This window comes from Aethalodelphis obliquidens, unplaced genomic scaffold (genome assembly GCF_003676395.1).
Source record: "Aethalodelphis obliquidens isolate GAN/ISIS:26980383/991018 unplaced genomic scaffold, ASM367639v1 scaffold38, whole genome shotgun sequence".
Classification (NCBI taxonomy): Eukaryota; Metazoa; Chordata; class Mammalia; order Artiodactyla; family Delphinidae; genus Aethalodelphis; species Aethalodelphis obliquidens.
Genome location: NW_020837982.1, coordinates 16,697,117 through 16,723,447, shown reverse-complemented (window position 1 = coordinate 16,723,447; position 26,331 = coordinate 16,697,117). Strand labels below are relative to the sequence as shown.

The 26,331-nt window shown below is 41.0% G+C and overlaps 1 non-coding gene and 1 pseudogene across 1 annotated transcript; one reads left to right on the top strand and one right to left on the bottom strand.

Moving 5' to 3' along the window:
- Nucleotides 1-376: 376 nt before the first annotated feature.
- On the top strand, nt 377-1,371 carry LOC113633104 (ferritin light chain pseudogene; annotated as a pseudogene).
- Nucleotides 1,372-9,042: 7,671 nt separating this feature from the next.
- TRNAW-CCA (transfer RNA tryptophan (anticodon CCA)) lies at nt 9,043-9,114 on the bottom strand. Its single transcript has one exon. It is a non-coding gene; the product is annotated as a tRNA-Trp (tRNA).
- Nucleotides 9,115-26,331: the final 17,217 nt, after the last annotated feature.

The window sequence follows — 26,331 nt, the reverse complement described above, 5'->3', positions numbered from 1 at the left end:
CAAGCGCTCCCCTGGACGTGCTTTTATACATTTTTTAATGTTTCGCTTTCCCTGTAACGTTAAACTACTTGAAAACATTGAAAAATTGGAAAGTAGGGGTGTTAAACATCCTGTCTAGTTTATACCAAAGGAAAACTTATATGTCTACTCTCCTGACTTTACTGGAAGCAAGGTCATCAATAACATTTAAAAAATATGCTTCTTACCTTATCTCGTTTTCACTTGATATAATTGACATGTTTGGCAATTTCTCACGACCCAGTGACAATCTTAAATAATTGTTCATTAATTTCAGTTTTCCCTCTTGAAGGACCCCATCGTGACTGTTTATCCCCAAAGACTAATTAAGAAACTTTTCTTCATTATTCTGGGTAGACAGCCCACTTCGTAAAACATCTGTGTTAGACTTTTCAAATAAAGGAAAAAGAATCTTTCAAACAGTTTACTGAAAGCCGGGAGGCACACTTACTCAAGTCCCTTCATAAAGAGTAACCCTGAGTTGTGCGCTCGGTGGTCCCTGCAGATCTGTCTCTTGCTTCAACAGTGTTTGGATGGAACAGACACAGGGACGCCCCTTGCTCCAGCTTCCGACCACCCCCCAACATTTTTTCCAGTCGCAATCTTCAGAATCAGCCACTCAAGCTATCCTTGGCCACTGGGACCAACCAACACCATTTCTGAGCTTAACTCCTTATTACCGAATCAACCATGAGCTCCCAGATTTGTCAGAATTATTCCATCGAGATAGAAGCCACTGTCAACCGCCTGGTCAACCTGCATCTGCGGGCCTCCTACACCTACCTCTCTCTGGGCTTCTATTTCGACCGCGATGAAGCGCCTCTGGAGGGCATAGGCCACTTTTTCTGCGAATTGGCCAAGGAGAAGTGCGAGGGCATAGAGCGTGTCTTGAAAATGCAAAACCAGTGCGGCTGCCTCGCCCTCTTCCAGGACGTGCAGAAGCCATCTCGAGAGGAGTGGGGTAACACCCAGGGGGCTATAGAAGCCACCATTCTCATGGAGAACCCAAACCAGGCCCTTTTGGATCTACATGCCCTGGGTCCCACCCGCGCAGATCTCCACCTCTGCGACTTCCTGGAGAGCCACTTCCTAGGTAAGCAGGTGAAACTCGTCAAGAAGGTGGGCGACCACCTGACTAACCTCCACAGGCTGGCTGGTCCCCAGGCTGGGCTAAGCCAGTATCTCTTCCAAAGGCTCAGACTCAAGCAGCACTAGGAGGCTCTGGAGCCCAGCGGCCTTTGAGGAGCTCCTCTCTCTGCAGCCACTGGGCAGCTTGTTCACCGCCCTGGAGCCCTCTCCCAAGTCTTGGACCAAAGGGAAACAGTAAAGCTTTTTGCAGCAAAAAAAAAAAAAAAAAAAAAAAAAAAAAGAGTAACCCTGAGCCCAGCAGGTTGTGTGTGTGGCTGTTTTCACTGTTAGGACAGGGGGCACTCTCCGCAGCTCCCAGGGGACAGGCCCAAAGAGCCAGTCTGGTGTCTGGTCACCACTGTGAGACAATTTTCTCTGTAGTAAATCCTTGGGCTTGTTTCCAGCATAACAATGATGCTCATTGGACCAGAGAGCAATTTTTGTGGATTTTTCCCAGGAAAGAAAGTGGTGCTCTTCACAAAGTCTCCCAGCCTCTTGAAGGGTGGGGAGGTGTCTTTCTGGATTTAGTTTGTTAATCCAGCATTTCTCTTGTAGCCTTGTCATCTAAAAAATTATTTCCAGTTCTCCTGAATATAGACAGAATGACTTGGATAAAAATGACAAAACAGGGCTTCCCTGGTGGCGCAGTGATTGAGAGTCCGCCTGCTGATGCAGGGGACACGGGTTCGTGCCCCGGTCCAGGAAGATCCCACATGCTTGCGTACCGCAAAAAAAAAATAAAATAAAATAAAAATTACAAAACAAAGCCCTTTACTAGATACTAAACAAGTTAGCCTTAAAATTTTCAAACACCCTGAAAAAAAATGTCAAAATCCCATACCTGTGTTTCAGGTGGGCAGTCTCCCTGTTAGTCTCAACTATGTCTTTCTGCAACATGGTTCTGAGCTGTGGAAGAAAAATACATCATATCTGTCCTGGTTGACTCCGCATAAAATGAAAGACAAAATCTTATCCAGCTGCCATGATGTTTCTTCTCAAGTGTAGTGATCACAAGAAGACAACACATCAAAGGATATATGATCAGAGATTCCAAGGGCCATTGTCTGCATTTGGGAGTGAAGAATTCTGCAAAGCAGATTGAATGTTACCTGGTGTCAGAATGAGCGTTTCTCGTCTGTCTTCGCCTATGAGCTCCTACTGCTTTCATCAGCTAAATCACAATATTGAATACAATTCTAGATATTCTGCCCATGTTCCCGTTACCCTAACAACTAAACCCTAAGAGTAAGACTCTCGTAAACGAAGGAAAATGAAACAAAACAGTGAGGGAGTTACTACTGTATGTTAATTTAATTTAAATTTTATGATTATTCAGAGCTATTCTATTGCGGAGTAATGATGGCCAAGTATGTAACTAAAATTGCTGTTTAAAAATTTGCTAAATGATTTGTCAATTATACCTCAGTGAAGCTAGGGGGAAAAACACACAAAAAAATTAAATTTAAAAACGTTGTTAAATGTACCCTCAATGTGTTCTATGTTAGGGTGTAAAAAAATCATATATTTCAAATAACCATCTGGAAATGGATGAAGATCAGGTGTTTTTCCACAAAGGACTTGCCCCCTTGTATACCCCTATGCGTCCTGAACATGGTCCCCATAGATGAGGTGAAGACTTCAATTAGCTTTCAGCCCGTTTAATGCTAGTGACAGCCTCCCTTACTTAGGACTCCTGAAGTGCCTCTTCCCATCCCAGCTGGTCTGCTGGATAAAGAAAGCTGCAGGCTGCATGGGTCTGGCTACACCCATCAGCAGTCAGTAGATACTCTATCTTAGCAGACATCTTGGGATGCTTCAACAGTCCTGAGGCCTGTGAAGCACCGCTGTGCACACCAGGCAGAGCCTCCGACTGGAGAGCCACTAGCAGTAGCTGGAGCTGGGCAAGGCCCCCCCGCGAAACTCCAGGGCTGCCAGGACAGGACCCTTGCCCAGGTTCCTGAGGGCCAGGTGCAGGATCCCTGGGATGCCCTCTCAAACCCCTTTCCCTTGAACATGACCTGGTCTACCTCTCTTACCTGGTTCCACAATGATCCCTTACACTGCTTAAGGAGGTGGGAGGTCCTGGGCTGTGGAGCTGGTGAGTCCAGTGGAGCCTGGGTAGTGGCCACCAGAGCCCACCTGGCTGCTCATTCTGGGTTCCCATCGGCCCTTCTTTTCTGAACTGGCCGCTGCCCCTTCTCTGTGCTCCCCAACATCACTGCTATCAGATTTTGCAAAGCTTTCAGGGCAACCTTGCCATCTACTCCCTCAAGGATGCCCTTCATCAGGGATGCCTGCCTGCATCTCCCTGCCTGGACTTGGGGACAAGGGGTGTGAATGTCCAGGCAGCTGGGAGTCACCCAGACTAGATGTGGAGGTGTCTTTACTGCATGGAATGTGCCTGTGAGGAATTTAGGGATATTCTTGAGGCCTGTGGAAAGGGTTGTGTCCCTAGAAAGTGGGAGGAGCTCCTGTGGGGCCAGCCCCCTATTCACAACTCACAGGAAAGGCCTGAGCCGGTGGTGAAAACGTCCAAGGTGCATGCCTTCCTACCTGTTCTGGGGAATTGGACTGGGATTTCCTCCCGTTCTCACCTGCGAGTCTCTACCAAGCCACCGGCCCTCTCCAGGCCTCCTTAGGGAAGACTGGACCTCCTGCGGAGATGCTGACGGTTCAAAGGCCTGGTGGTACTGGTCGGAAGCGCTGAGGCCGTGGATTATTGAGCCTGCATGGCCGGGTCTGGAGGGCGGGCCGCGGGGACAAGGAGGCTGCTGCAGGCTGAGGCTCTGAGGCAGGAGACAGATGGGCTCCAGGCTAGACATTTACAACTGGCCTCCTGTTCACACCTCCTGGGGTGAGAAGAAGATGGGCTCCGTCAGGACATTCATTACCAGCCCCCTGTTTACATTTCCTGAAGCAAGAGACACACGGACTCCAGAACTACATATTTATGACCAGACTCCTGTCTATATTTCGAGATCTGCACCTCGATATAAAAACCAGTAAGAGAAATAGGGTAAATAACCAGACAATGGACATTTTTATGGCAGGGACGGAGTGGGACTGAACCCTGTTAAAAGATCAAGAGGTCATACATTTCCCATCCTTGGGGCAAGGGAAACATTGCACATGCGCAGAAAGGCTCCTTGGGAGTCAAAAAGGAAGGGGCACCACCCCATAATAGGTGATGCTAAGGCCGTCCCATATGTCTCTGGGCTGTAATCCTTCTTGGAAAAAAGTTGCACACGCATGTTGGGGAGGGTCTTAGGGCAGGGCAGGTGTGGAAAAAGAAACCAGATAATTGGCCAGAGGTAAAGAGACCCGGAAGACCTGCCCTATATAAGTGACTTACCCGCCTCTTCACTGCGTTCCTCCTCATTGGGGGGATGCCCACACCCTTTCTCTCCGGTGTGCATCTCTGCCTTGCTTCTGTCTTAACTAAACGAATAATTTCTTTGTGAGCTCTCTCACTTGTTGTTGTGCTATGTCTCTAATAATAAACTTTGTACCTGTTTTTACAGTTTTGCCTCCGTGAGAAATGCGTTTTTCACGGGGGGCAAGAGCCAGGGGGTGTGCTGGCTGGGATTCCTGGTTTCCATACAGGCTCCCCAGGTTCAATTCCTGGGCCGGGAATTAAGATCTCCCTTCATGCCACCACTCACTGTTGCGTCTCCGAGATCATCTCCACTTCCTTCAAGGGCGGAGAGAACCGAGGTGCTTCAGCACCGAGGTCTGGACAGCGCCCTCTGTCCTGGCAGGAGGCGCCCTAAGAGAACGTGTCCACATCCCCTCGACCAGAGCTTGAGTCTGGAGGCAGGGGAAGGGAGCCGGCCCTGGCGTGCTGACGCACAGGGACAGATGGGAGACAGTCGGAGGCGGTGGACAAGTTAGGACCCTGGGAGAGCCGACCCAGAGCAGTGTGGCTGGCGGGACCCCTGGGCAACCCCAATCCTGTGCAGATGAGAGGGCTGTCCCCACGCCCACCCCCATCCTTCCCTTCCATTGCTTAAGTGCAACAAATGTTAAAATGGCGGTTTCTGCTAAGAATCTAAGACAGCAGATATCAGATACCTGAAGTGAGCTGTGAGGCAGGCCACCAGGCAGAATTGGAAAAAAAAAAAAAAAGTAGTGGCTGAGAAACTGTTAGGGGATTGTTAAGCCCCTCGCCTATACTGAGAGTATCAAAGGGCTCCTAGAAAGGGTTGAAGAGGATTTCTAAACGTTTGGAAACAGCTTCACAGAGGAAAGATGGTGGGGAGGTTGCTTGTCCCATAGTTCAAACCTAGTGAGAGGTTTTAACAGGCCACCTGGACAGCTTGATATGTGTCCCCCTGGGGTTTGGGGACTCAGTGGCCTGATGTATATCTTTGCTTAAGAAACCTAAGGGGCAAGAGCTGGCCAGACTAGCTGTTCATGGTGAGTTGGAAGAGGTGTCTGCACACTTTTTAAAGCACAAATTTGGGGACAAAAGATGCATGAATTCCTCCCATGGTCTAGACATGATTCATGTGCATGGGGTGGGGGGTTGAGGGGAGTTCCTCTTAGCTGCTATCCACAGGGATGCCTGGAGGGCTGATCACATCTCCTAGAAGAGAGTCCTAAATGTTGCCCCAATAGACAGCAACCAGCTGAAATGGTATTTTCACCAGGGCTAAGTGAAATTCAGAAGGATCCTCAGCACTGAGGGAGTCTCTCAAAATTCCAGAGAGTAGGACGCCTGCTGACGACACTACTGACCTACTGACGTGGAGACGTTCCCTGCACACTTGTTTATCCTTCCTCCCCTGCTCTGACTCAGAAGGGGTCAGAGACACCCGTTAGCAAGCCGTGGATGGAAACCAGAAGTACAAGACCAGGAGGGAAGGGACCCCAACTTTAATTCATGTTCAGAGACTTGACTATTACATAGGGTGCTTGTCATATTCACAGCCTGGGGGAGTGTTTCTTATCACAAAGGGACCAGAAAAGTCATGGAATTGCCCCTCACTCTCTTCAGCCCCTTTTGCTCCCTCATCCATGAGAAGGAGAACTAGAGACTGAATATCTTTGCTAAACTGGCACTTAATGCCCCTGTGCCTTCAAGGCAGTCCAGTGGGGTAGAGTGTGCTACCATCTGAATATCAGGCATCATGGCATCGTGGGAAGTGGGTGATGCTCATGTGACTGGCTAGAGCTTCAGGGGTGGGGAGTTAACTACTATTTTTTTTTTCTTTGTTAAATAAAATCTCCCCCCCCCCCCGTTCCCTGTTCTTTTTGCCGCACCATGAGGCATTCTGGATCTTAGTTCCGCGACCAGGGATCAAAACTGTGTCCCCTGCAGTGGAAGCGTGAAGTCTTAACCACTGGACCACAAGGGAAGTCCCTAACTACTATTTTTTGTTTTTCTTGGCCATGATCTGTTTCCCCTTCCTTTTTTTCTTTTTTTATGAAGTGGATCAAAATTAAATAATTCAAGCCCTGCCTTCAAAATGAAAAAATTTTTAGTATTGTTTAGCAAAAACAATAAAACCCAAATTGTTTTAACCATCAAAGCAAAAACAAAAACAAAAGAGAGAAACTGAATATCTTTTTAAGGGATGATAGGAAACAAAGTCATTGTATGATCTCAGCTCACCGTGTACATGTTCAGAACACCCTCTGAAACAAACAGCAGGTCCCATTTGCTTCCAATCCAAATTCCTTGGAGACCATGCAGTTGGCTCAGCCTCTGCAGGAGAGCATCTCTCGGGCCAGGGGCAGTGTCCCAGGGCCTATCTGGCTTGACGTAAGGAAGCACCTTCAATGGGAGAGACAATGGGCCAAAAGAATTTATCAAATACTGTATCTGTGGCAAGGCTGTGCTGTCTTTAAGTTTTACCTTCCTTTTAAAATAAAGCAATACAGCCAGCTTCGTGTGAAGCAGGAATGTACAACTAGATTAACAGAACAGAATAATCTATAGGAAATTTTAAAATTTAAAAATATCTGATGCATTGGTGCAGGTGGAATAAACCTTTGAAATTAAGTCTAAGGCAATTTTTCTTTTCCTTCCTCTTCATCCCTACTTTTTCTGTCTAAGAAGTGATACTTTACCCACAAAAAATACCCTTGCCCCGGTTTTTCTAAAAATGTATGCTGCCTTTGTTTTCTCAATGTGGAGGGGCAAGTGCTTATTCATCTGAAATAAATGAGCTGAGGGTTAAAACTGATGACTGAAAATCTGCTCCTTATAATAAAGATGAGATTGTATGGTAATATATTATCTGACAATTTTACAACCTTTTACAATTTGACTTATGAATATATGAAAAGAGAATTTTATCAATTCACATAAGAAACTTTAAGGACACCATTAAAACTTTAAAATTAATAAGGTTTGCTTAGAAAAAATTCTTAGGCTAGAATATCTACAAAATAGATTGAATGTAAAATTCTTGAAAGAAAAAGAATCTCAGGGAATTCAGAGTATTTGTTTGGCATTAAATTAAAATGTTACTCTTAGGAGATTTAAGTGAATAGAAATGTGTTGTTTTCTGCCTTAGCTAAAGAGGCAAGATCCACTTAAGACATTTAAGTTGAAACTCACACTGAAATGTGGGATCTCTAGGGTTAAGTACTGCTTTCACTGGCTCACAGTAGCAAGGAAACCTCACAGGAGAGGAGAAAATGTCACTTCAACAAAGCCCTAGGGGACACCTTCCTGAGCATTGGGAACGGGGTGGGCGCTGTGCCCCAGCCTGTCCTCCAGCCAGTGGATCTGAGAAGGCATCTGACCCACACCAGTGAACAGAGAGCAGGGCCAAGCGTTAGCACAGCCCCATCTATTGCTTCACACTGAGTCTGAACAGATATTAAAGGATCAGCAAGAGTAATTTCACAGTATGAGTGAGAGAGAAAAGCAGATTGTTGTTGTTTGTTTTTGTCTTTTTAATTCTGCAGAACTAGAAAAAGAGAGTAGTTCCTGAGAGAAGAAAAGCATACCACTGAAAATGATGGGAAGTTTCAGGATTTTTTATTTTATTTTCTTCAGAGAAACAGTAAGAGGCTTCCTCCAAGATGTGGCTTCTTTGAAATGAGGTGTGAAAAGCCTTATGGGGCAACTGACTGAGTTTAAAGACAGGGGACACCCTGGAAACTGAAATGACAATATGGTAGGATCACAGGGCTCTCTTAAGTTGCAGAATATGGAATTCCAGATGGTGGACACGTCTGAGAAGACCGCCCAAAGGGCAGAGAAAATATGAAAACAGAAAACGTTTTGAGAGAAGATTATAGATGCAGAGGATAGAGAAGCATGATTATCCTCCCACTTGGTGGTAATTATCCACCATATGGAAGGGTGAATGCATTCCTGGAAAAAGTCTGGAGCAAAAGGAACAGAAGCAATATTGAAAACTATACTTGAAAACTTTTCTAAACTGGCTGAAAAGTATTCTTTTCTAATTATTTTAATTTCCTCTGGTCCTGTTCTTTGTAGCTTTAAGGATGTGAGCAATGCGATTTAATGTAAGCTTTTTGATCATAGGTTAGACAATCTCACAGGTTAAAAATAATTTATTGAATTTTAATTTGCGTTTCTCTCATTATGAAAGAGGTTACTTTCATATGTTTAAAAATAATTTACATTTCATTTTCCAATAACTGTTTCATCCTGTCTTCTACTGTGCTGTTGGTCTCTCTTTTAAAGTGGCTTTTTGGGTGACAAGGAGAAGTGGCATTGGCCGGTTGGCTTCGCGCTCCAGGGGTTTCCCAAATCACCTCCGTCAGATATGAAAATGATGAAACAGAAATTCTAAGGCTCGTCCTCTGAACCTCGGTGCGGAGGAATAGGGAGCACGGACACCCGAATAGAGCCGTGAGATGAAATCCTAAGCGGCCCAAAGTCCCCAGTTAGTTTGGTGGGAAAAGGGGTAGCTGTGACCCCGACGTGACTTGAACACGCAACCTTCTGATCTGGAGTCAGACGCGCTACCATTGCGCCACGAGGTCACAGAGGCCGCTCTACTTTTGATCCTTTAAGGCTCTTTCTTCCCGCGCATCCAGGTCACTTCACCGTATAAATCTTTCGCTTTTCGAGCGAATTTCAGGTCAAACTGAAAAGGAGCGAGAGGCGGGCGGAAGGCGCGGCTGTGCGAGCCCCGGAATCCCCGCCCCAATCCGGCTACGTCGGGTCCGGGCGGGGAAGCGGCTGCAAAACCCGAACCCGGGCCGGCGAAGGGGGGTGAGGGTGCGTGCAGGACCGAGTTCCCGCCCCCGGCATGGTTAAAGGGGGAAACCAAACCAGGACTCTGCGGGCACACCTAGGAGGTGACTTCGGAACTTAGCAGAAAAATAGATGCTCATGTATCCACCCCTCCCCCCACCCCTGGCTCTCCCGCCCCCTTATAAAACTCAGTTTTGAACATTCGAACATTATAGAAGAGTGTAAGAAAAATTAAAATCAATAATCCCACCACCCGCTGTAAAGCATTTTGATGTATTTCTTTCCAGGTTTCCTTCCTCCCAGGTATACACAAGTGTCCATCCGCGTTTGTTAAAGCTTCTTTGCTGTAAAGTACAGCAGCTGCAGAAAAGGGCACAAAACTAAGATATTTAATGGAAGGATCACAAACCCTTGCCACCACCAGACCGGCCACCCCCGCAGAGCCTAACATCTGCCTTCTGCCTCCACCTGCAGCCAACCCCGACGTCTACGGAAAGAACTTCTTTGCTTTTGTTTACAGTTTTATCACCCAAATATGCATCAGCAAACACTGGAGTGGCGTTCCGACGTATATGTCACTTTTAATTCATCCCTTTCCCCTCACATCCTCCCCCGGCCCCAACGAAACGACGTTCTCAGCACCGGTTTCAGGTAGTTCGCGTTGTCAGTGGGTCTTGTTACTGAGGATGCCAACTTAAATCATTTAGTTAACACGCTTTCTGCCGTGGTCCTCCACTGTATGCTACTATTTTCCCCTTGGTAATTAATAAATATTTGGGGTAAACGCTTTCAGGCTATGCAAATATCCTGTTTCTCTTCAACCTTGCACCCACTAATTTTAGCATCCATCTTGACTGCGACAACTATGACTGCAGTGTTTGCCTCAGAGTCATTTTCTTTTTTACCTTTTCCATCTACATTTATCAACATAATCCTTCTGTGAGAAAGAACTGGTTCTTCTCTTCCATTTACTTATGTATTACATATTCAATTATTTCTTTGCATCAATACAGATTCATGGATATTTTTTAATTTTATAGGTTTAACCCATAGAACATCATTTAAAAAATATTGTTTCTGTAATTTTCCCAGCTTTTGCTATTACAAACTCCTTCGGGTTGGCTCATGTGTCCTTTTGATATCTACCATCCTGTTTTTAGCACTTCCTTAGTTTCTGGCACAAGATGTTCCAGGCTTATCTTGCAGTTTCCCTGCAGCAGCCCTGGAATCAACTATTTCTCCAAGGAGCTCTGTTTCCTGTTTTTGGAGAAAGGTGTTTAGAAATTAAGATCTAGTTGTTAGATGTGATCATTACAATGGGCTGTCATTCCCCTTTTCATTATTTGTAGCTTCTCTGACACTGAGAAACGTAGCTCTCATTAGCTATAATATATGCACTTATATATGTATACATATATGTACGTGCATATATGTGTGTTTCAGAATTACTAACCCATACACCTGTAAGAAAAGATTTACTAAGAGGATTACCTTATATGTGTACAGGGTTTTTGGTTTTTTTTTTTCTGTAGCTTTACAGGCAAAATACTGTTTTGCAAAGTTATTTAGGTTAGTTCTTCTCCAAGCCTTCACTTTTGGTTATATTATTTATTTGTAGTACAGTTAGGTTGTTACTTTTATTCATTTATTTGTTTTTATTTTTGGCTGTATTGGGTCTTCTGTTGCACAGGCTTTCTCTAGTTGTGGTGAGTGGGGGCTACTCTTTGCTGCGGTGTGCGGGCTTCCGTTGTGGCTTCTCTCGTTGCGGAGCACGGGCTCTAGGCTTGCGGGCTTAGCAGTTGTGTCTCCCGGGCTCTAAAGCTGAGGCTCAGTAGTTGTGGCGCACGGGCTTAGTTGCTCCGCAGCATGGGGGATCTTCCTGGGCCAGGGCTTGAACCCATGTCCCCTGCATTGGCAGGCGGATTTTTAACGACTGCGCTGCTAGGGAAGCCTCTGTTGTTACTTTTATATTCCATTTCAGGTTCATAATTAGTTTTCATTATTTTCCTTAAACTTATGCATTTGTAAAATATTAGCATAGTTCTAAGTACCAGTGCTGTATAAAAGGGTATACTAAAAACTGTCACTCCCTTGTCATCTCTATTACTCAGACTCATTGCCCCCTTCTTTCCACCGCTTCCCAAATATCCCTGTCGGTAACTAATCTTTTCAGTTTCTGGTTGATCCTTCCTGCATTCTTTTGCACAAATGAGCAGGTATGTTTATTTTATTACATCCTCTTCTTTCTTAGATAAAGGATAGCACACTATAATTACTATTTTACACTTCGCCGTTTTACCTCAGCAGTTTATCCTGGAAATCACTCCATGTCAGCTCATTGAGATCTTTCTCTATTTTTTTTTTTTTTTTTTTTTTTTTACAGCTACACAGTACTTCCTGGTGCGGATGTAAGCATAGCTTATTCAACCACTTTCCTGTAGTTTTTGCATAATATTTCCAAGGTTCATCCATGTTGCAGCATGTATCAATACTTCATTCTTTTTATTGCCCAATAATATTCCATCATATGGATATATCCGATTTTATCAATTTGGTAGGATGAAAATCTACCAAAAATATTGGCTCGGTGCTTTGTGACAGCCTGGAGGGGTGGGATAGGGAGGGTGGGAGGGAGGGAGACGCAAGAGGGAAGACATATGGGAACATATGTATATGTATAACTGATTCACTTTGTTATAAAGCAGAAACTAACACACCATTGTAAAGCAATTATACCCCAATAAAGATGTTAAAAAAAAAAAAGAAAGAAAATCTACCAAAAAAACAAGTGGAGGTTTTTTTCACATCAAGTAGGAATCAGATTCTCCCCCTTCACAGGTTTTGCTGTTTTTCTTGATTGTTGAAGGCTGTAGTACTCCATCTGTTTAGTGACTTTCCCAAATTATTTTTGCAAAGGCTGTATTCCTTGTTTGTGGTTACTGAAGTGTCTCTGTTTCTTGGTTTGTTTTTAGCTAGTTTTTTGACAGAGATTTCCTTGAATTCCAGGTACTTTATTAAAAACAACAACAATAACATAACAACAATCCCACCCCCCTTTTTTTTTTCAGATTGGCTCTGTGCTGGTACTCCTTTAACATGTAGCCAGGCTTGCACTAAGCCTAGGGAGAGCCTGAGGTGAAATCTCAGTGTCTTCTCAGATCTGTTCTGAGTGTGCGTCTTTCTCTCAGCATGCATGAGGCTTTCTAAACTCCCCCATATAGATAGTACTTTGGAATGCCCTAATTTCCCAAAGAAACTCCCCAGCTTTTGCTCCTGGGACTTTGGTGGTCCAGGGATGGTGTGGGGCAACAGCAAGTAAAAATGCCACAAAGTTTTCCTACTGCTTTGAATTCATCCCTTTCTTGATTCAATGTTCACTTGGTTGCTGCAAACCTTTGACTGTTTTCCAGAGTCTCTGACAAATTTGGTTCTGGCAGTTCTGCTTGTGTTTTTGGTGTTTCTGTGAGGGGATGAGAACTTGGAGCTTCCCACTCTGCCATTTTGCTGATGTCACCCATCTGCCTTTAAATAATTTTTTCTCTGCCTATAGAAGGCTGGCTTGACAATTTTTTTATTCCTTTATGTTTTAAAGATATTATTTCTTTGGTATTTCTTCTACCTTCCTTAGTTTTTAGTTGATAATATAATGTGTCTTTTTATTTTCAGCAAATCACTATGTGCCAAGCATAATGACCTTTCTATTAACCCTTCGGGGGATGGCTGAACTTGTTGAATTTGTGAGTTGACATCTTTCAATAAATTTGGAAAGTTCTCAATGTTACTTTTGCAGATATTGCATCTGCCCATCCTCTCTCTCCTGTCTTTCTTGGACAGCAATTACATGTAAGTAAGCTCCTTTCTTATACTTTTTTGCTCCTTATATTCTTATTTCTCTCTGTTATTCAGTTTAGCTATTTTCTTCTTGTTTTCAAGTTTAGTATGTTCTGTTGTCTGCTGTGCAAAGTCTGCTGCTAAAGTCATCCAATGAATTTCAAATATTTTATTTTGCAGTTCTAAAATTTCCACTTGATTTTTGGCTTATTTTAATGCTGTTTTGAAATACTCTATCCCACGTTTTTAACAAATCTGTTGTCACCCTCTTTCCTTCTACCTTTTTAAACATATGAATTATAGCAATTTTGACTGCTCACTCCAAGTCTGGATCATTTCTGGATTTGTTTTATTGACTGTTCTCTCTCTTTTTATTATGGCTCACCTATTTCCCACTTTTGTGCATGTTTTTTATCTTATTTACTTTTTTTTTTTTGGCTTTGTTGGGTCTTTGTTGCTGCGTGTGGGTTTTCTCTAGTTGCGGTGAGCAGGGGCTACTCTTCATTGCAGTGCACAGGCTTCTCATTGTCGTGGCTTCTCTTGTTGCGGAGTATGGGCTCTAGGCATGTGGGCTTCAGTAGTTGAGGTGCACAGGCTCAGTAGTTGTGGCTTGCAGGCTCTAGAGCACAGGCTCAGTAGTTGTGGCACATGGGCTTCGCTGCCCCATGGCATGGGGGTTCTTCCCGGACTAGGGATCAAATCCAAGTCCCCTGCATTGGCAGGCAGATTCTTAACCACTGTGCCACCAGGGAAGTCCCAGCCTTTTGTGTATGTTGATTTAACTTTTTATTTTGATTTTTTCTGGGCAATGTGGATGATAAATATAAATTTTAGAAGCTCTGGCCTGATTACAGTAACTTCCTTCTCTTCTGCCTTGTAAAGCCACGAGCACTGTTCCCACAGGAAAGCCACTGTGAGGGATACAACAGCTTTTCTCTCAGGAAACACTAGTCCAGACTCTGCCCAGGAGTTTCCTACCAAAGGAAAAGAGCAGTGATGCTGTCACACCAATCCTCTTCTCACATTTTTGGGTATACCTGGGTTTCCTGGTGTATCTACTGCCTGGGGATGTGGAACATCAGGGTTTTCTATGCCGATAATATCACCTTAAGTGACAGTGTGGTGCTGTGCTCACATGAAGGATTTGGAGAAACTTCTGGTGCAGATGGGACGGCAGGAGTTGAAAGTTTTCTCTCAAAGATTTGGATCCCGCTCTCCTCAGTTTATTTTGCTATTCTCAAAAAGCTCATTTCTTTCTTCTAGTGATTTTACATGGAAAGAATGAGGCTCCTTTTGCAGTTTGTATGAGATGCAAAAATTCTCAAACTTAACGAAGGCAATGTCAAAATAGCAATTATTAAAAAGGATGTGATTGCCCAATGTTGGCAAAGATGTCAGGGCAGCAAGCACCCTCATATACATCTGGTGAGAGTCCAGAGCTTTTGGAAGGCATTTGGCACGTGTATTAAAAGGCCTTTTCAATAATGTGTACTTTGCCCCAGAAATTCCATTTTTATGACCCCATGGAAAACAATTAAGGATGTTTGCAATGTTTTCCTGTAGGGTTATCAAAATTCTGTTTATAATAGTAAAGAATTAGAAGCAGTTTTAGCTGCTCTGTTCCATAAGCAGAGTGTAGATTTTTGAAATACGAGAGGCAGGAGGGAAACTATCCCAGGTTGGGTTCCCCAGGAAGCTGACTCTGAGTGGACGTTTGCATAGAGGCTTTTGGGATCACAAGAGAAGGAAGCAGGACTGGGTAGGGAGAGAAGAGGGCTGCTATGCAGTCTCAGTAAAGGCATCAGCTGACCCCACGAAGAACTCCAAATTCACAACTGTCCCAAAGTTAAGTGGAAGGGCCAGGTCTTTGCTCCTATGTCAACCAGTCATTGGATGTGGGCTGTCCCAGGAACGGGTCTGCTTTGGGGCAAGGCGACTCTCTCAAGCTGAGGACTGCCTGCCAGCAGCACTTCTAGCGGCCGGAGAATAAACCTTCAGTTCTGAAAGGGGGGATGGGGTGGCCCACAATTTCATCACCTGGATTCACTTCTTCATATGAGTTTTGGGAGAAGCAACACCAGGATTCCGGTGGGCCTGTTTTCCTGGAAGAAACTTACAAGGAGGATGAACTACAGCCTCCTCGCCCCCTGCTGCCGGTCTTAGGACTGCAAATTATATTCACTGTTGCCCTCCTCAACCTCAGCTAACACCTGCACTGGTCTTGGTGGCTTTCCCGGGGGCCAGACCCAGACACTTATCCCTGAGGCCCTGGTCATTGTGTGCTTCTCAGGCTAAGACTGCTGTGTTCATTACTTATTACCAAAATGGGTGAGACAGTGCCAAGAGGTATTCTAATATTATGGGGAATTAGCTGGGTGCCAAACATACGTCTCTCTTCTCCCACTGTAATAACAGCCCCACCTCCTAGTGATCAGGATCAAATATCCCTGTCACAATGGTGACTCCTCTTGTTGCTGGGTGGTCCCCTGGCAGCAGCTGTAGTTTGTATCTCAAAAGGACTACTGACGTGTTTCCTGAATGAATTGTTCTGCCTTGGGAATCAAGCCTCTAAACCTGCAGTGCCCAGGCCTGCAGGGAAGAGCAGCACATACTGAGTCACGGGGAGTGAGGTAAGCATGTCTCTCCTGCTTCTACTCCTGGGTTCTCAGTCCATACGTTCCAACTACCAGGAACACAACCATATAAAGGTAGTTGATTTGAAGCATAAACTGCACCCTGAGGATGGTGCCCCATCCCTGTAAATTGCTGGCACTCACAGTGTGCCTTTAACAGGCCATTCCATCTCCAACATCTATCAGCCTGGCAGCTTCTGGGGATGTGGTATGTGATATGACCAGTGGATCCCGTGAGAATATGCACACTCCTCTATCTCCTCTGCTATACAGTAGGTTCCTTGCTTTGATGTGGTATCAGATGGATGAATCAAACATTCTACAAATCCCCAGATAGTGAGTGGTTTTGTCTGAGGTCTGGCAAGCAGGAAAGGCAAGCGAATACCTAGGGTGTGGGTTGATTCAGTTGTATGAATTGCCGTTGCTTCCAGAATAGAAGGGGTCCAGTGGAGCCAATTCGCCGCCAAGCATCTGACTGGTCTCCTAGTGGGATGGTAACCATACTGGGGACTTAGCACTGAAGAGCGTGTTGCTGGAAGGCGGACAGCAGTTGCAGCAGGTAATTAAGCCTTGGGAAGGGGCAGCCTGTGATGCTGGGCAAATGCCACCACGGCTGCTCCATTCGTGCTTGTGTTGTCAGCACTGAGTGACGAAACAGGAGCTGACAGACGTCAACTGAGATCTTTGACAGAAATGAAGTGTAAGAGGTGAGCTTACATTTACCTGGCGTTTCCTCTGTTTATGGATTCCAGGCAGAAACTGTCAGAGTTTAGGGGTGCCGCTGGGAGATAAGGGATGATATCCTAGAGGAGATAGCTCTACAACTTGCATAAAATTTCCCCTCAAACCTTTATCTGACTTCTAAGCTGTGAATGGTGAAAATAAAAGAAACGCTGTAAAAAGCAGCACTTGAGAGGTTAAATGGATGCGCAGGTTTCAGCAGCTGTCTAGTACTGGAAAGACAGAGATTACAGTTCAAGATCAAGCCCTAGCAAGTTAGAGGGGCTTGGTAAACGCCTTGGAGTTTCCCCTGAGATTCCAGAAGAACCATGCTGGACAAAACTGAAACAGACAAAAGGACAAAACTGAAACAGACCAGCTTTAACTCAACCTAATGTCAATCACAAATGGGGTCAGGGTGCTCCGCTAGTACTCTGTCTGCTAAAATAAAACTTTGTTTTATTTAACTTTTTATTTTATATTGGAGTATAGATGATTAACCGTGTTGTGATCGTTGCAGATGTACAAAAAAGTGATTCAGTTATACATATACATGTATCTATTCTTTTTCAAATTCTTTTCCCATTTAGGTTGTTACATAATACTGAGCAGAGTTCCCTGTGCTATACAGTAGGTCCTTGTTGGTTATCCGTTTTAAATATAGCAGTGTGTATGTGTCAATCCCAAACTCCCTAACTATCCCTTCCACCACCCTTCCTCCCTGTTAACCATAAGTTCATTCTCTAAGTCTGTGAGTCTGTTTCTGTTTTGTAAATAAGTTCATTTTTAAAAAAACTTTTAATTTTATATTGGAGTATAGTTGATTAACAGTGTTGTGACAGTGCTAAATAAATCTTGATTCTCTTTAGAGGAAGACAAACCAAGGATCTCCAGAATTTTTTCACCTATAATGTCTGGCATCAAATGAGATATCAGAAAGCATGCTAAAAAAATCAGCTGACCAGATAGGAAGAAAAACAATAGACAAAGGAACAGACCAAAAAGTGATTCAGCTACTGTAGTTAACTGTCCAGGACTTTAAAATAAACGTTATTAATATATTCAAGAGAAAAGAATGGAGAATTTCAGCAGATACCTAGAATCCATATAAAGACAGGACAAAAATTCCAGAAATAAAAAATCTGACTAAAATTAAGAATTCAAAATGGGTTTAATAACAGATTGAAAACAGAATAGGCATTAGTTAATGGGAGGGCAATTCAGTGGAAAGTGTCTAGTCTGATGCACAGAGAGAAAAAAGATGGGAAATACAGAAAACCTAAAGAGAGACCTGGACCATGGTGAAAGGTCTAACCTACAGGTAATTAGAATCCTAGAATAAGGGAGAGAGGAAATGGGGCAGAGGTAATATTTAAAGAAATAGTGGCTGAGAGTTTCCCCACACTGATGAAAGATATCACAGCACAGTCTCAAGAAGCTCCACATGCTCAAAATATGCTTTAAAAACAAACAAAAAAACCTCTCCACCTAGGCACATCACATTAAAACTTACAAAAACCAAGGGCAAAGATAAAATCTTAAAAGTAGCTGGAGAAAAAATAAAACAAGAGCAGAACACAGTTGATTTTTTAATAGAAACTTTGGAAGCCAGAAGCTGAGGTTTTATTTTAGGTGAGGAAAGAAAAAACAGCAACAACAATGAAAAACAAATGCCAGACTAGAACACTTATCCCAGTGAAAATATCCTTCTTAAATGAACGCAAAGTAAAGATATTTCAGACAAAAGCTGAGATAAGCTACTGGAATGCTATGATAAATGCCCAAAGGAATTAGCCAGGCAAAGGGAACATGATCCAGTTGGAACAAGGAATGTCAGGAAAGAATGAAGAACACGGGAATAGGTAAATATGTAAGTACAAATAAACACTGCTGAAAACAGTAATAGTAATAAAATCCTTTGGAGTTTAAAACATGTAGAAATAAAATATATGACAACAATTGAACAAAAGGCAAAGAGTAAATGGAATTAAAACATTAGTTTTTTTCATTGCTTTGAAATATTAATTTCAAGAGTGCTCCAAGAAAAAAGAACCAAAAAAAAAAAAAAAAAAAGAGTGCTCCAATGGAGAGCCAAACAAATTTTAAGGGCAATGATTTTCGGACATTTCAGTATCAGGACAACATTACAATTTAAAAAATTATTGAGGAAACCAAAGACCTTTTATTTATGTAGGTTACATCTATTGAAGTTTACTGTATTTGAAATTAAAATTGGAAAAAATTTTAATGTTTATTAGTTTATTAAAAATAATACTATTAAACTACTATATGATATTGGAAAACATTTTTAATAAAAACAAATCTTCAAAACAAAAAAATTAGTGCAAAGAGTGGTACTGTTTTAAATTTTTGCAAATCTCTTTAACGTCTCACTGGATTAGTTTGCTAGGGCTGCCATAAAAAAATGTCACAGACTAGGTGGCTTAAACAACAGTAATTTATTTACTCACAGTTCTGGAGGGCAGAGGTCCAAGATCAAGGTGTCTGCAAGGTTGATTTCTCCTGAGGCCCCTCTCCTTGGCTTGCTGGTAGCCACCCTCTTGCTGCCTCTTCACATGGTTGCCCCTTTGTGTGTACGCACCACTGGTGACTCTCTGTACATCCAAATTTCTCTTCTCATAAGGACACCAGTCAAGAGTTATTAGGAGTCACCCTAACAGCCACATTTTAACTTATCACCTCTTTAAAGGCCCTATCTCCTAAAACAGTCACATTCTCAGGCACTGGAAGTTAGGGTCTCAACATATGAATTTGAGGGGGGACGTAATTCAGTTGATAATAATGGCTCAATAGAAGATAGCTGAATTCTGAGATCTTCTTTTGCATTAAATATTTTGCAATATCACATGCCATGCAGCTTCTGAAAAACAGCAATCTATACTCATGAGAAAAATGAGAATGAAAAAGGTAATGTCTTAGAATTATTATGAAAATAGTTCTGCTGCTCCAGAGTAACACCAAAATAATAAATGAATGTATAATTAAACTGAATAGAGTAGAAAAATGAGAAAATGAAACATATTTGAGTATTCTGAAGAAAAGCAAGAAAGGAGAAACAAAAGAAGAACAGGCAAAACAAATAGAGAGACTTACACCCAAATATATTAGTAATTACATTAAATGAAAATGGATTACACTCACCAATTAAAATATAAAGATTATCAGACTAGATAAAAATAAGACCCAAAATATATGCTACTTAAAGGAAATACACTTTAAATGTAAGGACACAGGTTAAGTTAAAAGTAAAAGAATAGGAAAAAGACATATAGCATGTGTATTTGTTTTCTACTGCTACATAACACATTTATGGAAACAGCAGCTTAAAACAACAACTATTTATTAGCCCACAGCTCTGTGGGTCAGAAGTCCAAGCATGGCATGGCTGGGTTCTCTGCTCAGGTCTCAAAGGCTGAAATCAAGGAGTCAACGGGTCAATTCTTGTCTGAAGGCTGAGGAAACAGCAACTCCAAGTGAAGTCAACTTGTTAGCAAAATTCAGTTCCTTGAAGTTGCAGGACTGAGGCTCCTGTTTCCCTGCTGGCTGTCAGTCACAAACTGCTCTCAGTCCCTAAAGGGTGACTACACGCCTTGTCACACAGCCCCTCTATCTTCAAAACCAGCAATGAAGAATGTCGCTCACACTGAGTCCCCCTTATACACCAAATCTCTCTCACCAGGACGAGCCCCACACTTTTTAAGGTCTCAACTGATTGGGTCTGGCCCACTGAGGGTAACTGCACTATTTTCAGTCAACTGATTTGGGACCTTAATTATATTTGCGAAATCCCTTCACAAAAGCACCTAGATTAGTGTTTGACTGAATAACTGGGAACTGCTTGTATACCGGGGCTGGGAATCTAGGAACCAATTTAGAATTCTGCCTACCACACCATGCAGACACTAACAAAAATAAAATTATCTTGGCTATATTAATATCAGAAAAAGTATAATTTATGGCAAAAAACATTACTAGAGTTAGAGGATGCTTGATATAGATAAAAGGGTCAACTAAACAAGAAGATATAACAATCCTAAATTTATATGCACTGAATATTTATATGCACTTGAATATATATATAATATATATTCAAGATGTAGAAAGCAAACATTAATAGAAATAAAAGAAAAAAAAGATAAATCCACAATCATAGTTGGAGATTTGAAAACACCATTCTTAGTAGCTTATAGTTCAAGCAGAAAAATAAATCAGTACAAATATAGAAGATTTGAAGAATGCTATTAACCAACTTGGTCTAATTAATATTTATAGAACATTACATCTAACTGCAGAAATTTCAAGTGATAATTCTTATTTCCATGCTATTTTCATGTGAACATGGAGCATTTACCAAAATAGACCATTGGCTGAGCCACAAAGTATCAACAAATTTCAAATGACTGAAATAATACAGTGTGTTCTTTGACCACAGTGGAAATTAGCTAGAATTCCATAATATATATATAGAAAATCCACAAATTCATTAAAAGTAAGCAACATGCTTATAAATAACCCCAGGGTCAAGGTAGAAATAACAAAGGAGTTTAGAAAATATTTTTAACTGAATGATAATAAAAATACAACATATAAAAATCTGTGGTCAGAAAGATTAACTCAAAATGGATCACAAGCCTATATATAAAATCTAAAACCATACAACTTCTAGAAAAAAACATGGGAGAAGAAACTCCAGAACCTTAGGGAAAGTGAAGATTTCTTGGAGAGGACCCAAAAAGCATGACCCATAAAAAGGAAATGTTAAACTGATATCCTTCAAAATAAAAACGTCTGCTCTTCAAAAGACACCACTAAGAAAAGTTAAAAGGGAAGCCATATTCTGGGAGAAAATATTTACAACACATATCTGACAAAGGACTTGTATCTAGACTATATAATCATTATCATCATCTAATTTAAATGGGCAAAAAACTTAAACAGATACTTCACAAAGGAGAGCTATAAATAGCCATTAAACACATAAAAAATGTTCACCATTAATCATCAGAGAAATGCAAACTAAAACCACCATGAAGTACTAGTACACACATTAGAAAAGCTAAAATTAAACACTGACTTATATACCTGAAACGAATACAATATTGTAAATCAACTATACTTTAATAAAATTGAAAAAAATTAAAGACTGACAATACCATGAGTTGGCAAGGCTAGGAGTAACTAGAGCACTCATACATTGTTGGTGGGTTGCAAAATGGTACTTTGGAAGACAACTTGGCAGTTTCTTATAAAATATTACATACATTTGCCATATAACCCAGCAACTCCGAACCTAGGTATTTATATAATAGAAGTGAAAATATGTCTACACAGAGCTTATACGTGAATGTTCACAGCTGGTTTATTCATAATAGCTCTAAAGTGGAAACAATACAAATATCCATCAATGGCTGAATGAACTGTAGTATATTAACACTATGGGAATGAAGTACCAACCACATAACATGAATGAACCTCCAAATTCATGAGTGAAGAAGGTAGAAAGAAAACAGTATATACTACATGATTCCATTTACATGAAACTCTAGAAAAGACAATTCTAATATATAGCAATAGAAAGCAGATTAACGGTTTCTTGGAATCAGAGGTGGGGACAATTTTGGGGTGATGAAAAATGTTCTATAGCTTGATTTTGGTGATGGTTATACAGGTGTGTAAATTTGCCAAAACTCATCAAAATATAAAGTTAAATCTGGTACAACTTATTATGTGTAAATTATGTCCCAATAAAGTTGATTAAAAAAACCTCTACTTGATGAAGCTAAATAGGAACTTATAGAAAAATTTAGACTTAAATATTTGCAAAAAAGAAAGGTTGAACATCAATTATCTAAGATTTCATTTCAAGAAGCTAGAAAAAGAACAATGAATCAAATTCAAATAAAGTAGATAGAAGAAAATAAAAGAGCATGAGTCAATGAAAAAGAAATTAGCTGTATATTAGTTAAGAGGTGGCTTTTGAAAAGATTAATAAAGTGTTAAATCCCTACAGAGCCTAACACAGAAAACAAAAAGAGAGTACACAAATTACCAATACCAAGACTGAAAAGGGAACATCACTTTAGATCCTACAAAGATTAAAAATATAACAAGCAGGCATTATCAATTACTTAAAGCCAATAATTAGATATTTTAATGAAATGATATAGACAAATTAGAAATAAAACTTAGCCAAATTGACACGAGATAGAATATCTCAATAGTCTTATGCCTATCAAAGTAACTGAATCTATAATTTAAAACTTTCCTACAAAGAAAATTCCAGGCTCATTGGGCTTTACTGTTCATTTTTACAGAAAAGATTTATGGAAAAAAATAATACCAACTGAAATAACAACAAACTCTTCCAAAGGGGGGAAAAAGTAATTACCAATTCATTTTACAAGCCCAGCATTATCCCACACACTAAATCCTGACAAGGCTACTAAAAAAAAGGAAACATACAAGACAATATGGACATAGACATAAAATCTGATATAAAATTTTGAAACTCTAATTGAACAATATTTTTAAAAGGTAATATATAATGACCAAATAGAATCTATTCCAGGCATGCAAGGTTGCCTTAACATTCAGAAATCAATCCATACAGATGAATTTTGAAAACATTTTGCTAAGTGAAATAAGTTAGTCACAAAAGAATAAATATTTACATAAGGTACCTAAAGTGGTCAAATTCACAGAGACAGACTGAAGACAGAAAGTAGAATGATAGTCTCCAGGGACTAAGAGAAGCGGGTAATGTGGAGTTATTGTTTAATGAATATTGAGTTTCAGCTTAGAAAAATGAAGAGTTTTGAATGGTGGTGATGGCTACAACAACATGAATGTTCTTAATATCACTGAATTGTACACTTAAAAATGGTTCAGATGGGGCTTCCCTGGTGGCGCAGTGGATGAGAGTCCGCCTGCCGATGCAGGGGACACGGGTTCGTGCCCCGGTCCGGGAAGATCCCACATGCCGCAGATTAGCTGGGCCCGTGAGCCATGGCCACTGAGCCTGCGCGTCTGGAGCCTGTGCTCCGCAACGGGAGAGGCCACAACAGTGAGAGGCCCGCGTACCGCAAAAAAAAAAAAGGTTCAGATGCTAAATTATATGTTATGTGTATTTTACCACAATTTTTAAAATAAAAAAATCAATCTGCATAATTCAACCACATTAACAGGATGAGAAAAACCATACGGTCATCTCAATAGCTACAAACTACATATCTGATGAAATTCAATACCTGTCCATGATAAGAAATCTCAGCAAACTAGGATTTGAGGAGAATTTCCTTAATCTGATAGAGATTATCTACAAATTTATACCTCATATCATTTCTAATGGAATGTTTAGGATTTTCCTTTAAGTTCTGGGAAGAAGGCAAGGATGCCTACAATCTTTACTTTTGAAGGTCCTAGCCAGTGCAATAAAGCAAGACAAAAATGGCATAAATATTGGAAAGGGTGAGGTAAGAAAGATTTTACTTTATCACAGGTGACATATTGTGTACGTAGAAAGTCCGAAAGAATGAACAAACTATTATAATTAACAAGTGAATTTTAGGAAGGTCACTGGATATAAGGTCAGTTTAAAAAAATCTATTACATATATCATTACTTATTACATATTATATATTTAATATATTATATATAGTTATGTATTATATATATTAGCAAAAGTCAGAAAATGAAATTAAGATAATAGCCTTTACAGAATCACCAAAACATCAAATATATAATAACCTTACAAAATATTCAAAATTTTATTGAAAAAACACAAAAATTACTAAAATTAAAAGATGTGTATAAATGAAAAGGTATGGCCTGCTCATAGATTGGATGTCTCAATATTGCTAAGGTACCCATTCTTCCAAAATTAATCTATATATGTGATGTAATATCCATTGAAATCCCTACTTTTTATGGTGGAGTAACTGAAAAAATAATCATTCTAAAATGCATATGAAAATGCCAAGGACACAGAATTACAGTGACAATTTTGAATAAGAAGAACAAAATTAGAAGACATATACCACCAGATGCCAAGATTTACTATCAACCTGTTTTCACTAAAAATATTTGGTATTCAACAGAACAATGAGTCAGAATAGATAATCTAGAAATAGACCCCCTCACATAATCTATCTGACTTATCACAAGGGTACCCAAGGGGGAGGGGAAAAGATGGTCTTTTCAACAAATGATGTTGAATAAATTGTGTATTTGCATGGAAAATATTAAATTGACCTCTACTCCACACCATATAAAAATATCAGACGGATTGTAGCCTAAAACTGAAAAGTAAAACAGTAGCTATGCAGAAGTAAATGTAGGAAAATATCCTATGACTTTGGGTTAGGAAAAGATTTCTTAAACTAGGCACAAAAAAGCAGTAATCATAAAAGAAAAGATTGTTGAATTATTCATCAAAGTTAAAGACTTCTGTCCATCAAAAGACAACATTTAGAGAGTGAAAAGGCAAGATGCTGATGAGTAGATATTTGTAATACAAATATCTAAAAAATACCTTGTATCCAGAATATATAAAGAATCCTAAAAATAAACAGAGTTATCAATAAAAATGGGCAAAAGTCTTGAACAGGCACTTCTCAAAAGAGGATATTCCAAAAGCCAATAAACACCTAAAAGGGGACTCAACATCAGTAGAGAGTAAGGAAATGAAATTAAACCTATAGTGAGATACCACTACACACTGGAACCAGGCTTTGGCACCTTAGCAGTTCATGGAAACTGCTCTAGTAAAGGTGCCCTGTATCATCTCCATCCCCTAACCTGATGGACACCTTTCAGTTCTTATGTCACTTGAACCTGCTGACCTTACTCCTCTTCTACCTTCTAAGGCAGGGAAGGGAGACGGGGTTTATGTGTGGTGAGGATTTGAAGGTAGATACGAGCAGCCAAAAAAGTTGACATCAAGTCATGTAGACTGTTTGACAATAGAGTTTCTCAAGGATAGTATTTCAAGGTCAGACCCTTTAACTTTCCAATCAGAAAGTGGTACATTTTGTCCAAAGTAGACACATCTCCTGGTAATAGTTAATAAATTTCACTATTGTAATTCAATCAGAAATAGTCATTTCAACCACAATGTCAAATTATTCACTTTAAAATGGGAGACAGCTCACATCAGTCACCCAATATCCCCTTCCCAATATTAAAGACTTATCCTAGCATTGTGGGAGGAGTATTTGATATTCTTTCCTTCAGTCTCCACTCAAGTGTAGCTCTACATGCCTTGTCCTTTTCAGATGTTAGGTCCACGGTCTCTTAGGGCCTTCCAGTACAGGGTCACAGCCTCTGGGTTCCCATTTTGACTCCAGGACTCTCTTAGTATTTCCAGAACTTCCAAGCTTTTATACATGGACTTTGGAGTTCTTGGCTGTTTCCCTCTCTATACTCCATCACACAGTGTTCTGCGGGGCTGTACACAGACCTTTACACCATTGTGATCTTTCCTTTGGTGCCATGTTGAAAGTGGAACTTGTCTCTGAAGCTTGCAAGTCTTCTGGTCTATAACCTGGACACAATTTCCAGATATTCTCGGATATGTTTTTCATCTACCTGAAATTTCTATTACCTCCTCCAAATGAAACTGAGAGGGTGGGGGGGGGGGTCCTGAAGTGCTGGATAACTTCTTGGGAATCTAGGTGGTACCAAGACCAGTTTCCATGCTCTTAGATCCATGACCACTCCTGCCCTGCCAAGGTATATCCAGCACCTAGGGTAATTCCTGGGCTATCACAGGTGTCTAGTAAATTAGCTTCACAAGAAAAA